Below are 14,211 nucleotides of genomic sequence, written 5' to 3'. Positions count from 1 at the left end.
TAAATATACCAAACTAATTTTCAACAAAGCTCAATGTTGCATTTTCTCTACCAACAGATATATAGAATATCTTTCCACTAAAGTAAAATTTAGGGGCACCTGGGTGGCTCAGTGGGTTGAGCGTCTGATTTCAACTCAGGTTATGATCTCAGAGTTTGTGAGTTTGAGCCCCGCATCTGGCTTAACTGCTGTCAGCACAGAGCCTGCTTCAGATCGTCTGTCCCCTTCTCTCTGCCCCTCCCTGGGTCATGGTCTCTTTCTCTCAACAATAAAAAAAATAAACATTTAAAAAATTAATAAAGTAAACTTTATACCATAAATAAGGGTTGGGAGAACAAGAAAATGTTAAACACATAGGTCAATTTAAACTATCAGAGCAGTCAAAAATATAGTTTGGGGTCCTTAATGTCAGTTTGGAGCTTCAAAATCATGTTTTTAGTTAATTTGGTCTCCTTATAGGTATCTTAGTGTCTTATAGCTGCTGTCACAAATTGCCACAACTTAGTGGCTTAAAACAACACAAATTCATTATATTTAGTTCTGTTGGTCTCAGGCTACGCCATGGGTCTGGGGAGGGCAGTGTTTCTACTGGAAGCTCTAAGGCAGCTTTGGGAAAGAATTTGTTTCCTTGCTTCCCTCTACAGAGGTGTAGAGGAGGCTTGCCTTCCTTGGCTTGTAGCCATATTCCTTCATCTTCAAAACCAGCAAGGTGGGGGTGAGTCTTTCCCATGCCATCTCTCTGGTTCTGCCTTTTCTCTCTCTCCCTCTTTCACTTATAAGGATTCTTGTGATTACATTAGGCCAGCTGGATAATCCAGAAAAACCTTCCCATCTCAAGGTCAGCTAGTTAACAATCTTGATTTCAAATGCAACCTGAATTTCTCGTTGCCATGTAACAGATCATAATCATAGGTTCCAGGCATTAGGACACGAACGTCTTTAAGATGCCATTATTCTTCCACTACAAATGCTTCTAATTCTCTTTACCAGTTTCTAATATACAGTAAACCATGTCTAGTCATGCAGAATTTCTGTATTAAGGTAAACTTTGCTTATAAACTAATTTTAATCATAAAAATACTAGTGACAAGGAAGACAAAATAGAGAAGCGGACAAAAAGGTTTGGAGACTGTTTCATAGTTTCTTCTGAAGGTAAAAATATTTTTATTCTATGGCCCAGCAATTCTACTCTTAGGCATTTCCCCAAGATAAAGGAAAAGATATGTTCACAAAAAGGCTTGTACGTGAAAGTTCATAGCAGCTTTACTTATAAAAGCCAAAAGCTGGTAACAACCCAAATGTTTATGAACAGCAGTATAGGTAAACAAGTCATGGCATATTCAGAAAAGGAATAAGTTACTGATGTAATGACAATATGGTTGAATAACAATAGCATTTAGTTGAGTGAAAGAAGCCATATAAATAAATACCAAGGAATACATACTATATGATCCTTTACATGAAATCCTAGAACAGGCGTAAGAATTCATGATAGAAGTCAGAATGTTTTGGCCCTACACAGAGGTGGGAAAGTAACTGGAAAGGGACAAAATGGAATTTCTGAGAGTGTTCGGGAGGTGGTTACTCAGGCATATGCAATTGTCGAAATTCACTGAACTTAAGTTCTGTGTCATTCAAAGAGTCTATCAAAGATCCCTGGTAACTATCTACATAGCATCTGAGTAACTTCAAACTTCATCTGTCTCTCACATAGTTTTAGTTCCTTTGCTATTCAATTTACTCTCAGACATTCTCACTTTTGTTAAAATTACTTCTAGGGAATCAGTAAAAAGCTCCATTTGTTTGGATCCAAACAAAGTAGCTAAATACATGTATTTCCCCAATTTAAATGTTTTCCCATAAGCATAACTATTTTCAGAGAACAAATGCCCTTGACTTTCTCTCATGGGCTGATGCTTTATGTATTTCTCTTCCAAACTGATAATCCACAATGACTATACTCAGTGCCACAGGAGAGGAGTACATTACTGCAGGCTCATTACCTTTAAAAAGGTGTGTATCTATTTCTCATTAATTAGAATGAAAAGATCAAATAATAGACCAATTCATGATAATTTCTATTCTTATAATTGACATCAAACAAATGAATTCAAGAACAAATGAATATTTCCAATTAGAATTTCTTCAACCTTATTTACATTCAATTTTCCTTATAAAAATTTAAATTCAATCAATTTTTATTTACTGAAAGTATATCTGTAAGAAGCTCACACTAATTAGATCTGAAGTACGAAATTCAATTATATAAGGTAGGTCAGATTAAACTCATTTGTCAAACTTCAAATTATAAGTAACTTTAGGATAGTTTCTTGTTATATACTCACACCTTCAATGTCAAAATCCTTTGTATAAGTAATTAAAAACCAAATGCTTTGAACTTCACATTTGCTTATCCTTATCAATCTATGAAAACACCATTTCACTTATTTTGTCCAAAACTAAGGTGACATGCCAAATTTACTGTTTTGAAGTATAACACAATCTTACATTAGTTTCAAGTGTATAACGTAGTGATTCGACAACTCTATACATTATTCTATGCTCCTCACAAATGTAGCTACCATCTGTTACCACACAACACTATTGCAATACCAATGACTATATTCCCTATGCTATTCTTTTCATCCTGGTGACTTATTGTTACATGCCAGTTTTAATTATCTTTCCACTAATTGCAAAAATAGTAACTTTCCAAAAAAATTTCCAAACAAATCCTACTTTTCAAAACTTATTTTTCTTTTTCATTTTGTTTTTCGGAACATTTAATAACACGTAGGGCCACATATTTAGCTTTTAACTTTGAATTTAGAAAAAAAACTATGGATCTCAATTTACCAATGAGTCAGTAAAGAAATAGACAGTCACTTTTTTTCAACTCAAATCCATCCTTATGAACATGTACAAAATTAAACCAATTAAAGAGTGAGCATATGTGCATACTGGCCAAATATGCCAATATTCAATATTTAATGTGTTATGGGTCTCTAACAAAACTCAACAAAAGGTAGTCTTAAAAATGTGTCATACTATTTTTACACATAAAAATGTACTTTCTACAGAGCACTTTCAGGGCTGCGGACACCGCTCTGTGGGAGGAAGGAGCCCGGTATCAGCCCACCACTGTGCCTGTGTCAGATCCCTCTGATCTGACTGAACCTAGTTTGGCCCACTCAGCCTCAGCAGCGGTGGGCCACAGTTCCTACTGGAAATTATATGACATAAAATATTGGGGTGACATCTTCCTGAAAGACCTTCAGGAATAACAGACGAACCCCCCCCCCAAAAAAGGGAAAAAAAACTAATGTATTTAAGAAAGTGGTAAAGTTTGGAAAGTGGAGGGAAAAAACCCTTGGATGTCTGTGGACATGAATAGCCAGGGGTCTGACAGCAATGAAGAGGACTATGGCCCAAATTGTGAGGAGGAGGAAGAAGATGAGGATCCCACGGCCAGAGAGGACTATTACATGAGAGTAGCCAGTGATGTGGAGCAGTAGGGGTGCAATGCCTTTGATCCTGAGGAGCTCCAGTTTACCTGCTTGACCAACAAGGAGGCTGAGGGTGCCCTCAATGAGCACATGACCAGCTTAGCCTCTGTCCTGACAACCACTGATGCTCACTCCCACCAGGACATCCTCCCTATGGCACTGGTTTCTCATTCAGTTGCTAAACTTACATTAGTTCATTTGCACTGGCAAACTGCAGACGTATTGGACAGATACAAGTCTAATTCTGTTCAACCTCTCACTAGGGCTCAAATTCAGCCCCATTCCTTGAAACATGTCCCCACAGCCCACACCCTCACCACTGTGCAGTGTGTATGCAGTTTGCGTGGAAGGAAAACTTACTTTCTCTTGCCTTTCAGCATCACTTTAGTCATAGCTTGTGGGAGCAGCACCATTTGGTACTTGTCAAGGACAGTGTGGGTGTCGGAGTCTCTTGAATGGCTCGGGACTGGCCATTCCAAACACCAGAGGACTTTGTGTGCTTCCATTGTTGACCAATGAAGAATTAAAAGACAAATACAGACACTACTTCTTTAGGGACTATGTGGAGAGTCATTACCAGCTCCAGCTTGGCCCTGCTCCAGACTGCCTCCATGGTTATTTGGGAACAGGAGCACAGAGCTTGAAGTGTACAGTGCAATCAGTGAATCAAAGTCTTATGTTTCAAGGGACAGATATATCACGCTCCACAGACTGTGGTGCAATCCAGAAATGGCTCACAAAGTATGCTGAACAGCCAACTACATTAGGGCTCACACTAACAACTGTCCCAAGTGCGACACCTGCACTGAGAATAAAGGCTGCAATCGCATGCAGTGCTCCAAGTGTAAACATGACTTCTGCTGGATATGTCTAGGAGACTTTTAAGACCTAAGGCAGTGAATACTATGAGTGCAGTTGGTACAAGGAGAACCCCAACATTGTCAGGCAGAGGCAGCAAGCCCAGGCCAAGGAGACCCTCAAGAAATACTTGTTCTACTTTGAAAGATGGGAAAACCACAAGAGCTTGTAGCTGGAGGTGCAGATATACCAGCAGATTCCTGAGAAGATTCATAATAGGGTCATGAATAATGTGGGGACTTGGAATGACCGGCAGTACCTACAGAATGCTGCCAATCTCTTGGTCAAGAGCCAATACACCCTGTAGCACACTTACTCTTTGCATACTAAGTGGAGTCTGGACACAGGAAGAAGCTATTTCAATACTAGCAGGCTCAGCTGGAGGTTGAGATGGAAAACTTGATGTGGAAAGTGGAGTGTGCAGACAGAAATGACAGAGGGGACACAGAGAACTGTACAGATGCACATAGCAGTGGAAGAGAAACTTGCTGAAGGATTTCCATGACAGCTAGGATGGATGTGGTGGTGTGAGGAAGATGTGGTTGTGAGATCTCCCAGCTGCCAAATGGCATGCTGTAGGCTCTGCCTTTCAGGATCCTGGCAACAGCCAAGGGCCCCACTCCTGAGACACAGGCCATACACCACTTAGTCAATTTCTGTTTTCTTCCTTCTTTTTTGCTTTTTGTTTCTACCAGGGTAAAACATGTTGAATTGGTTTCTTTTCAGGACATTTTTATAAAATTTTTTAATGTTTATTTATTCCCAGGGTGGGGGGTGCAGAGCAGAGAAAGAGGGAGACACAGAATCTGAAGCAGGCTCCAGGCTCTGAGCTGTCAGCACAGAGCTGGATGCAGGGCTTAAACCCATGAGCTGTGAGATCATGACCTGAGTTGAAGTCAGATGTTTAACTGACTGACCCACCCAGGTACCACTCTTCAGGACTTTTAATTCCCCCTGGATGGTTGCTGGAAGGGAGGGAAAGTTTTCTTTCTGAATGACTACTAATAGTATTAGATCATTGAAACTTACATAGTTTTCAAAGGTTGTATAATTATACAAAAAATAGGCAAACCAAAGAATTATACAGAACTCTTTTAAAAATAAATTGGCATAGGAGTGTTTTTTTAAAAAAAATACTTTGGACAGAGTTCAATGATATTTGTTGGACTGAGCTCAATTCACACTGCCATTCACACACATATACATTTTAGAAGATACTGAATTTAAAAACATTTAAAAGCCATCTTCAGATTGAGGGATTACTTATTTGCCAGAGGAAGGATATCAAGTCCCTCAGAGAAATATAAACTCACAAGTCTGTTTTCTGTGCTGCCCAATACAGTGTTTTCTGCAATTTCTTCTAGATCTGTACAAATCTTAGTCAGTAGACTTAGACTCAAATATTATTAGGAAGGATTCATCCTCTGTTTGGGGAAAACCAGTTTAAATTTGTATATAATGGAAAAGCTTCCCTAGACGATTCAACTGTTAGCACAATTTTCTTCAGGAACCAAAGAAGTTAAAAAGAATTGCCTTGTGGACACTGTATACTCTACTTTGTTAATTAAATTCCGTTTAAGTCATACTTAACTCCTTCTATCATTGTGAATGACATTTACTTAATTTTATGGTATTCCTAAATAAATCCAATCTGACTTAATTCTTATTTGTCTGTCCCAGAATCCTTTACTTAGGTTGTCACTACCGGGAATCAAAATTATACCTATGTATAATTACTTCGTATTTATGCTCATTGCATACTCACTGGCTACACTACTTTGTCTTACTGTTTGCATGTGAAAACACTCTCCCTATTGAATCCAGACCTTTATCAGCTATTCTCACTAGGGTTCCCTTATTTAAAAGAAAAGCATCAGGATCATCCTGGGATCTGCTGTGATAAAACCTCTAATTCCCCATTAATCTTTTTTTTCCCCCATTAATCTAATGTAGACTCTTCTACTGTTAATGAGTAGGTCCTTAGGACAACTGGAATTGAAGTGCATGTTTACACCCAGAAATTCCTTTACCATTAAATATCACAACTGTCCTGACCACACACTTCTTTGTGTTCAGTGTCGCCAAATTACAGTTTATTCTACTGCATACACTGCACTTCTCTAATCTCATCCACATTTAGTCCAAATCTAGGAGCAGTCATTTTATATCGAACCAGATGCTAACAGATGAAAGTAAATAGATGCTAAGAAAGAGAAAAATCTCATCAGCCTGAGTGAGCGAGTGAGCGAGCGAGAGGGAGAGAGAGAGAGAGAGAGATTGATTTCAGGCTAATTCAAAACTGTTTATTAGAAATAATCATAAGACCATTTAAAGCATGATAACCTTGAGTGTTCAGCAATCATGTGTTTTGCTCAGCAATCACTTATTGAGTACATCCTGTGAGTATTACTGTAATAGGCATTGTGAGAGATACAGAATATATTAATTGAGTTGTAAAGTAAGTCCACAAGTGACGAGCCAATTTGGTCTCTAAAAGAGTGACATATTTGCTTCATGGGTGACTGTGGCATTGGAGATGAAATTGGAGGTTCAGGGTCATGCTGCTTGTCCTTGAGTCACTCACTTTCTGGTTGGGGGAGTCATTGATTGGTGAATTACTACAGATTGCTTCATGGGATGAGGGCAATGATTAGAAGGGATCATCTTATGGCAGCTTTGATAGCAGTTATAATTCTGCAAGCATGCCAGCATTAGCTTTTCTCCACTATCTGACTCTCCATGTAGGATATCCAAGAGTTATACAGCATATCCTTATAATACTTCTGTTTCTCTTTGTACGCTTTTTACAAAACTTTCTTGTTCTGATGGTTTCCTGTTTTGGTTTCAAAACGGTGAGTTTGTTCATTTGCTTACGAGGTTAGTAACTTTTGCTGCTGGGTCTTCCTTCTGCATCCACAAGAGCAAATTTAGTCTGCTTCATGGGCATTCACATTGCTTAATCTCAAGGTGACTTCCATTTTTTGTTTTAACTGGGACATGTAGCCCAAATTCTTGTGTTTTATTTTTTTTTTCATGTGGATCAATTTTTTTTTTTCATTTCTCCCACTCTCAGGAGTAAAGGGTAGACCTGCTTGGGGCTCTGTATATTGGGCTAGTCTCAACAGAGGTCACATACCCTGGATGAGATCATAAAAAATGTGAAGATCAGGAAAGTTAGCTTTAGCTAAAACCCCATAGGAGCCATTGGCAGGCCAAAGACTTTCATGTAGAATTCAAACCCAAATATTAGAGACTATAGGGTCAAATCATAATTTCAGGGTTAGCTGGAGAAAATGCTTAATGATGTCTTGCAACTCCTAGCAACTAAATCAGACTTTTAATCTTTTATGATGATAAGTTATTGTGAAGCTCTGCGCCCCCATTAGGTAAGCCTAGGTTTGAAGCAGCAGTGCATTTTCCAAATTCAATTGCCCAGGGTTCAGGATGTCTTTCCACTTTCATAGCTTTGCATTTATACGCAGGTACTCTAACAAGTCACTGAAGACCATGAGTTCCACTCTTATATTGCTCCTTGCCTACAGTATGTTCTCTAATTCTCCCATGTAATTTCCCAGTTCCCCTCTAGGTAAACAGCTTGTCCCTCAGAATTTGAAAGGCAATTTTTATTGAAGACTATTTTCAGGAGGCAAGCATTATTTCAGCAATGGAAAAATATAGGAGATATAGAAATACATATCTTCCCACCTGTGGTTCTGTTCTGGACACTATCTCTGTGATTAGTGAAAATAGATAATGTGAAATAGATAATTGAGGGAATCAACTTTAGTTTGTTACTTTGGGTATACACCAAACAAAGGTTAAGTTTTACTAGTGCTAAACCTTCTGTTAGTTAGGGTCAAAAAATAGGTATTGGTGCTATTACTTGTTTTGCATTGTCTTAGGTTTGTAATTAAATTGTATAAGTAAGTATGAGACATTATTTTCTAAGCTTGTAAATATGTTTTTGTTTTAAAGAGAACTTAAAAATCAAATCACAGAAAGATAAGCAGACTGTATAAATACATACTAGAATGTATGGTGTAAACAAGCTACATGCTTTAGGAGACAGGAAATTGATGTTTTCTGGAGAAGTCACGGTAGATGACCTGAACGAGTTTTGAGTCATAATTGATCTTAAAGGGTAAGTCCAATAAAAACATGTAATAAAGGAAATTGACATTCTAGATACATTATTGAAAGGGCTGACATGGTGTTCTCTTTATTCTAAATCTCTAAACAAGTATTATTTCAGATAAATCTTTAAAACAATCTGAAAGCAATGATGTCCTTCTGTCACCTGATGATGAATGAGATGCTTATTGGTATCCTTTTCCTTTCCAAAATGCAACTACACTTAAGTCCAGATAACCCATACATAAATGGACCTAAAACAGATTATAAATTGAATGCTGTAGATCATGAAGTAATGAAAGTAGAAGTGATAGGAGAGAGTCTAGAATAGTCTATAGAAACACCCTTATCCCCACTCACTGTTTCATGGTACAGTAACAGGCATGTGCTGGAGCAATTATAGTCAGCTGAGATAGTGTGCAAGGGTAATTATCCTTAGGTTCTTACTTCATTTTCTATATACAAATTGTATACAATTTGTTTTAAAAACATCACCCTAAACAATTATAGAAAAAGTGAGGATGGTTCTGAAATGTGCAAATAGACTCCATTATGAGGAAATTACCATTCTGACACAGACTGGTGTGGGATAAAGGAAGAACTACCTATGGAAGATGAAGAAAGAGGTAGTCAAAACAAAATCAGGGCAGGAACTACTCTTGGCTCAACAATCATTATTTGGAGAGAAATCAGTGGAGTTCAGCTTAAAAACCAAAATGTATACATTAACTTTGTAGTATAATTTAATAATTTAAGTTTTTAATAATACATTTCAATTAGGTAATTAGAATGTAGTTAATTTAGAGTGTTAGCCATTATTTTTTTAAGGTGAAATGATCACCACAATCAAGCTAATAAACATATCCCTCACCTCACATAGTTACTATATGCTTTTGCATTCTTTCTTTTTTTTTTTTTGTGATGAGAACACTTAAGATCTATCCTCTTAGCAAATTTCAAGTATATAATGGAGTACAACTTACTGTACTCACCATACTATATATTATATCCCCAGAACTTGTCTTTCTGTGTCCGACTTATTTCACTTAGCATAATGCTGTCCATGTTCACCCATTTGTCACAAATGGAAGGATTTCCTTCTTTTTTATGCCTCAATAGTATTCTATTGCATAATATAATACTACATTTTCCTTATCCAGTTATGTGTCAATAGACATTTAGGTTGTTTCCATATCTTGGCCATTGTGAACAGCACTGCAGTGAAATGAGGGTGCTTAAATCTCTTTGAGACACTAAGTTCATTAACTCCAGATATATACCCAGAAGTAGGTATTATTGAATCCTATGACATTTTATTTATTTGTTTGTTTATTTAAGTTTCAAGTTTTAATTTAAATTCTAGTTAGTTAATATACAGTGTAATATTAGTTTCAGGTGTAGATATACATACACATCAATTTATATATAACATCATTTACATATAACACCCAGTGCTCATCACAAGTGCCCTCCTTAATACCCATCACCTATTTAACCCATCCCCCACCCACCCAACCTCTATCAACCATGTGTTTGTTCTTTATAGTTAAGAGTCTGTTTTATGATTTGCCTCTCCATTTTTCCTCCTATGTTCATTTGTTTGTTTGATTGTTTTTTAATTTATTTATTTACATTCGAGTTAGTTCACATACACCACAGCATTGGTTTCAGGAGTAGACTCCAGTGATTCATCACTTACANACTTTTCTCTATAAACCCTCAGTTTGTTCTCTGTATTTAATAGTCTCTTATCTCTGCCTCCCTCTCTGTTTTTATCTTGTTTTTGCTTCCCTTCCCCTATGCTAATCTGCTGTTTTTATTAAATTTAACATATGAGTGAAATCATATGACAGTTGTTTTTTCTGAATTATTTCACTTAGCATAATAGTCTCTAGCTCCATCCACATCATTACAAAGGGCAAGATTTCATTTTCTTTCAGGACACATTTTCTTTATCCATTCATCAGTCCATGGACATTTGGGCTCCTTCCATAATTTCACTATTGGGTGATAATGCTGCTCTAAACACTGGGATGTATATATCCCTTCAAATTAGTGTTTTTGTATCCTTTGGGTAAATACCTAGCAGAGTAATTGCTGGATAGTAGGGTAGTTCTATTTTTAACTTTTTGAAGAGGCTCCATACTGTTTTCCAGAGTGGCTGCACCAGTTTGCAATCCTGCTAACAGTGTAAAAATGTTCCCCTTTCTCTACATCCCTGGCAACACCTGTTGGTTACTTGTATTGTGATTTTAGCCATTCTGGCAGGTGTGAGGAGATATCTCATTGTAGTTTTGACTTGTATTTCCCTGATGATGAGTGATATTAAGCATCTTTTCATATGTCTGTTAGCCATCTATATGTCTTATTTGGAAAAATGTCTATTCATGCCTTCTGCCCATTTTTTAACTGGGCCATTTGTTTTTTTCAGGTGTTGAGTTTTATAAGTTCTTTATATATTTCGGATACTAGTCCTCTAAAAGATGTGTCGTTCAAAAATATGTTCTTCCATTTCCTTTGCTGCACAGAAGCTTTTTATCTTGATGAAGTACCAATAGTTTATTTTTGCTTATCTCCTCAGGAGATGTATCTGGTAAAAAGTTATGGCCGATGTCAAAGAGGTTCCTGCCTCTGTTCTCTTCTAGGATTTTGATGGTTTCCTGTCTCACATTTAGGTCTTTCATCCATTTTGAGTTTATTGTTGTGTATGATGTAAGAGGTCTTATATGAAAAACCTACACCAAATACCTTCCTCAATAGGGGAAAACTGAGAGCTTGATCCCAAGGTAAGACAGGGGCAAGACAGAGATGTTCATTGTTATTTAACGTAGTAGTAGGAAGTCCTAGCCTCAGCAATCAAGCAATGAAAAGAAATAAAAGGCATACAAAATCGGCAAGGAAGAAGTCAAACTTTCACTATTTGCAGATGACATGATATTCTATGTAGAAAACCTAAGAGATTCCACCAAAAGAATTGCTAGAATTGATACAAAAATTCAGTGAAGTCACATGATACAAAATCAACATACAGAAATTTGTTGCACTGCTACCTCATTTGAAGGAGCAGAAAGAGAAATCAGGGAATTTTTTTTCTTTTATAGTTTATTGTCAAATTGGTTTCCATATAACACCAAGTGCTCACCCTAACAAGTGCCTTCCTCCGTGCCCATCACCCCCCTTCCCCTCTCCCCCACTCCCATCAGGCCTCAGTTTCTTCTCAGCATTCAAGAGTCTCTCATGGCCTGCCTCCCTTCCTCCCTCTCCCCAACTATTTTTCCCCTTCTCCTCCCCCATGGTCCTCTATTAAGTTTTTCCTGTTCCACTTATAAGTGAAAACATATGGTGTCTGTCCTTCTCTGCCTGACTTATTTCGCTCAGCATAACACCCTCGAGTTCCATCCACGTTGCTACAAATGGCCAGATTTCATTCTTTCTCATTGCCATGTAGTATTTCATTGTATAGATAAACCACATCTTCTTGATCCATTCATCAGTTGATGGACATTTAGGCTCGTTCCATGATTTAGCTGTTGTTGCGAGTGCTGCTATGAACATTGGGGTACATGTGCCCCTATGCATCAGCACTCCTATATCCCTTGGGAAAATTCCTAGCAGTGCTATTGCTCGGTCATAGGGGAGTTCTATTGTTAATTTTTGAGGAACCTCCATACTGTTCTCCAGAGGGGCTGCACCAGTTTACATTCCCACCAACAGTGTAGGAGGGTGCCCGTTTCTCCACATCCTTGCCAGCATCTAGAGTCTCCTGATTTGTTCATTTTAGCCACTCTGACTGGCATGAGGCGGAATCTCAGTGTGGTTTGGATTTGTATTTCCCTGACTATGAGGGACACTGAGCATCATTTCATGTGTCTGTTGGCCATCTGGATGTCCTCTTTGGAGAAGTGTCTGCTCATGTCTTCTGCCCATTTCTTCACTGGATCATTTGTTTTTCGGGTGTGGAGTTTGGTGAGTTCCTTATAGATTTTGGATACTAGCCCTTTACCTGATATGTCATTTGCAACTAGCTTTTCCCTTTCTGTTGGTTGCCTCTTAGTTTTATTGATTGTTTCCTTTGCCATATAGAAGCTTTTTATCTTGAGGAGGTCCCAATAGTTCATTTGAGAAATCAGGGAATTAATATCATTTACAACTGCACCCAAAACTGTAAGATACCTAGGAATAAACCTAACTAAAGAGGTAAAAGATCTATACTCTGAAAACTGTAACACATTTATGAGAGAAATTGAAGATGATACAAAGAACTAGAAAAACAGTCCATGCTCATGGGTTGGAAGAACAAATATGATAAAATATATCTACTATGCAAAGGAATCTACACATTTAATGCAGTCCCTATCAAAATACCAACAGTATTTTTCATGAGGCTAGAACAAAGAATCCTAAAATTTACATGGAACCACAAAAGATCCCCAATAGCCAAATCAATCTTGAACATGGAAAGTAAAGCTGGAAGCATAACAATTCCAGACTTTAAGTTATGTTACAAAGCTGTAGTGATCAAGACAGCATGGTACTGCCACAAAAACAGACACATAGATCAATGCAACAGAATAGAAAACCCAGAAATGGACCCACACCTACATAGTCAACTAATCCTCAACAAAGCAGAAAGAATATCCAATGGAAAAAAGACAGTATCTTCAACAAATGATGTTGGGAGAACTGAATAGCAACATGAAAAATAATGAATTGGTAATGAAATTGTTAGTTCTATTTAAAAACAAAACAAAAAACCCAAAAACCAAAAACCTCTACACAGTTTTCCATAATGCCTCTACCAATGTACATTCCCACTAACACTGCACCAGGGCTCTCTTTTCTCCACATCCTCAACATTACTGTATCTTGTCTTTTTGGTAATAGACATTTGGAAAGATGTGAGGTATATCTCCTTGTGATTAGTGATATTGTCTTCTTTAGAAAAATGCCGTTCAGGTCTTTTGCCCATTATTAATCAGATTACTTGTTTTTGTTGTTTGGCCTTTTATTGCTACTGAGCTGTATGAGTTTCTAATACATATTGTATATTAACGTCTTATTAGATATATGGTTTGCAAATGTTTCTGTCATTAAATTGGTTGCCTTTTTCACTCTGTTGATTGTTTTCATTGCTTGTACAGAAGCTTTTCTTAGATCGATATAATCCCATTTGTGTATTTTTGCTTTTATTATTTATGCTTTTGATGTCTCATTCAAAAAATCATCGTCAAGACCAACATCAAGAAGCTTTACCCTTGTGTTTTCTATTAGTAGTTGTATGCTTTTGAGTATTACATTTAAGTGTTTAATCTATTTTGAATCAATTTTTGTATGTAATGTAAGATAAGTAAGAATCCAAATTCATTCTTTTGCTTGTGGAGATTCAGTTTTCCTAACCTCATTTCTTGAGACCATTTTTCCCCATTTTGCATTCTTGGGAAACTTATCAAAAATCAGCTGACTATAGCAGAGAAGGACAAATATCATATGTTTGCACGTATAGGAGGATTAGGAGGAACTTGATGGAGGAACAAGGGGGAGAAGAAGGGCAGAAATGGTGGGGGAAAGGGAGAGAAGCAAACCATGAGAGACTCTTGAATGCTGACAAAAACTGAGGACTGATGGATGTGGGGGGAGGGGGGATGGGCATGGAGGAGGACACTTGTGGGGATGAGCACTGAGTGTTATGTGGAAACTAATTTGACAATAAACTATT

The 14,211-nt window shown here is 37.5% G+C and overlaps 1 pseudogene; it reads left to right on the top strand.

Annotated features, from left to right (window-relative positions):
* Positions 1-3,374: 3,374 nt before the first annotated feature.
* Positions 3,375-4,876, top strand: LOC144231758 (E3 ubiquitin-protein ligase ARIH2 pseudogene; annotated as a pseudogene).
* Positions 4,877-14,211: the final 9,335 nt, after the last annotated feature.

The sequence above is a fragment of the Crocuta crocuta genome, unplaced genomic scaffold (assembly GCF_008692635.1).
Source record: "Crocuta crocuta isolate KB4526 unplaced genomic scaffold, BGI_CrCroc_1.0 scaffold102, whole genome shotgun sequence".
Taxonomy (NCBI): Eukaryota; Metazoa; Chordata; class Mammalia; order Carnivora; family Hyaenidae; genus Crocuta; species Crocuta crocuta.
The sequence above is the reverse complement of the archived record's forward strand: the minus strand, read 5'-3'. Positions and strand labels throughout refer to the sequence as shown.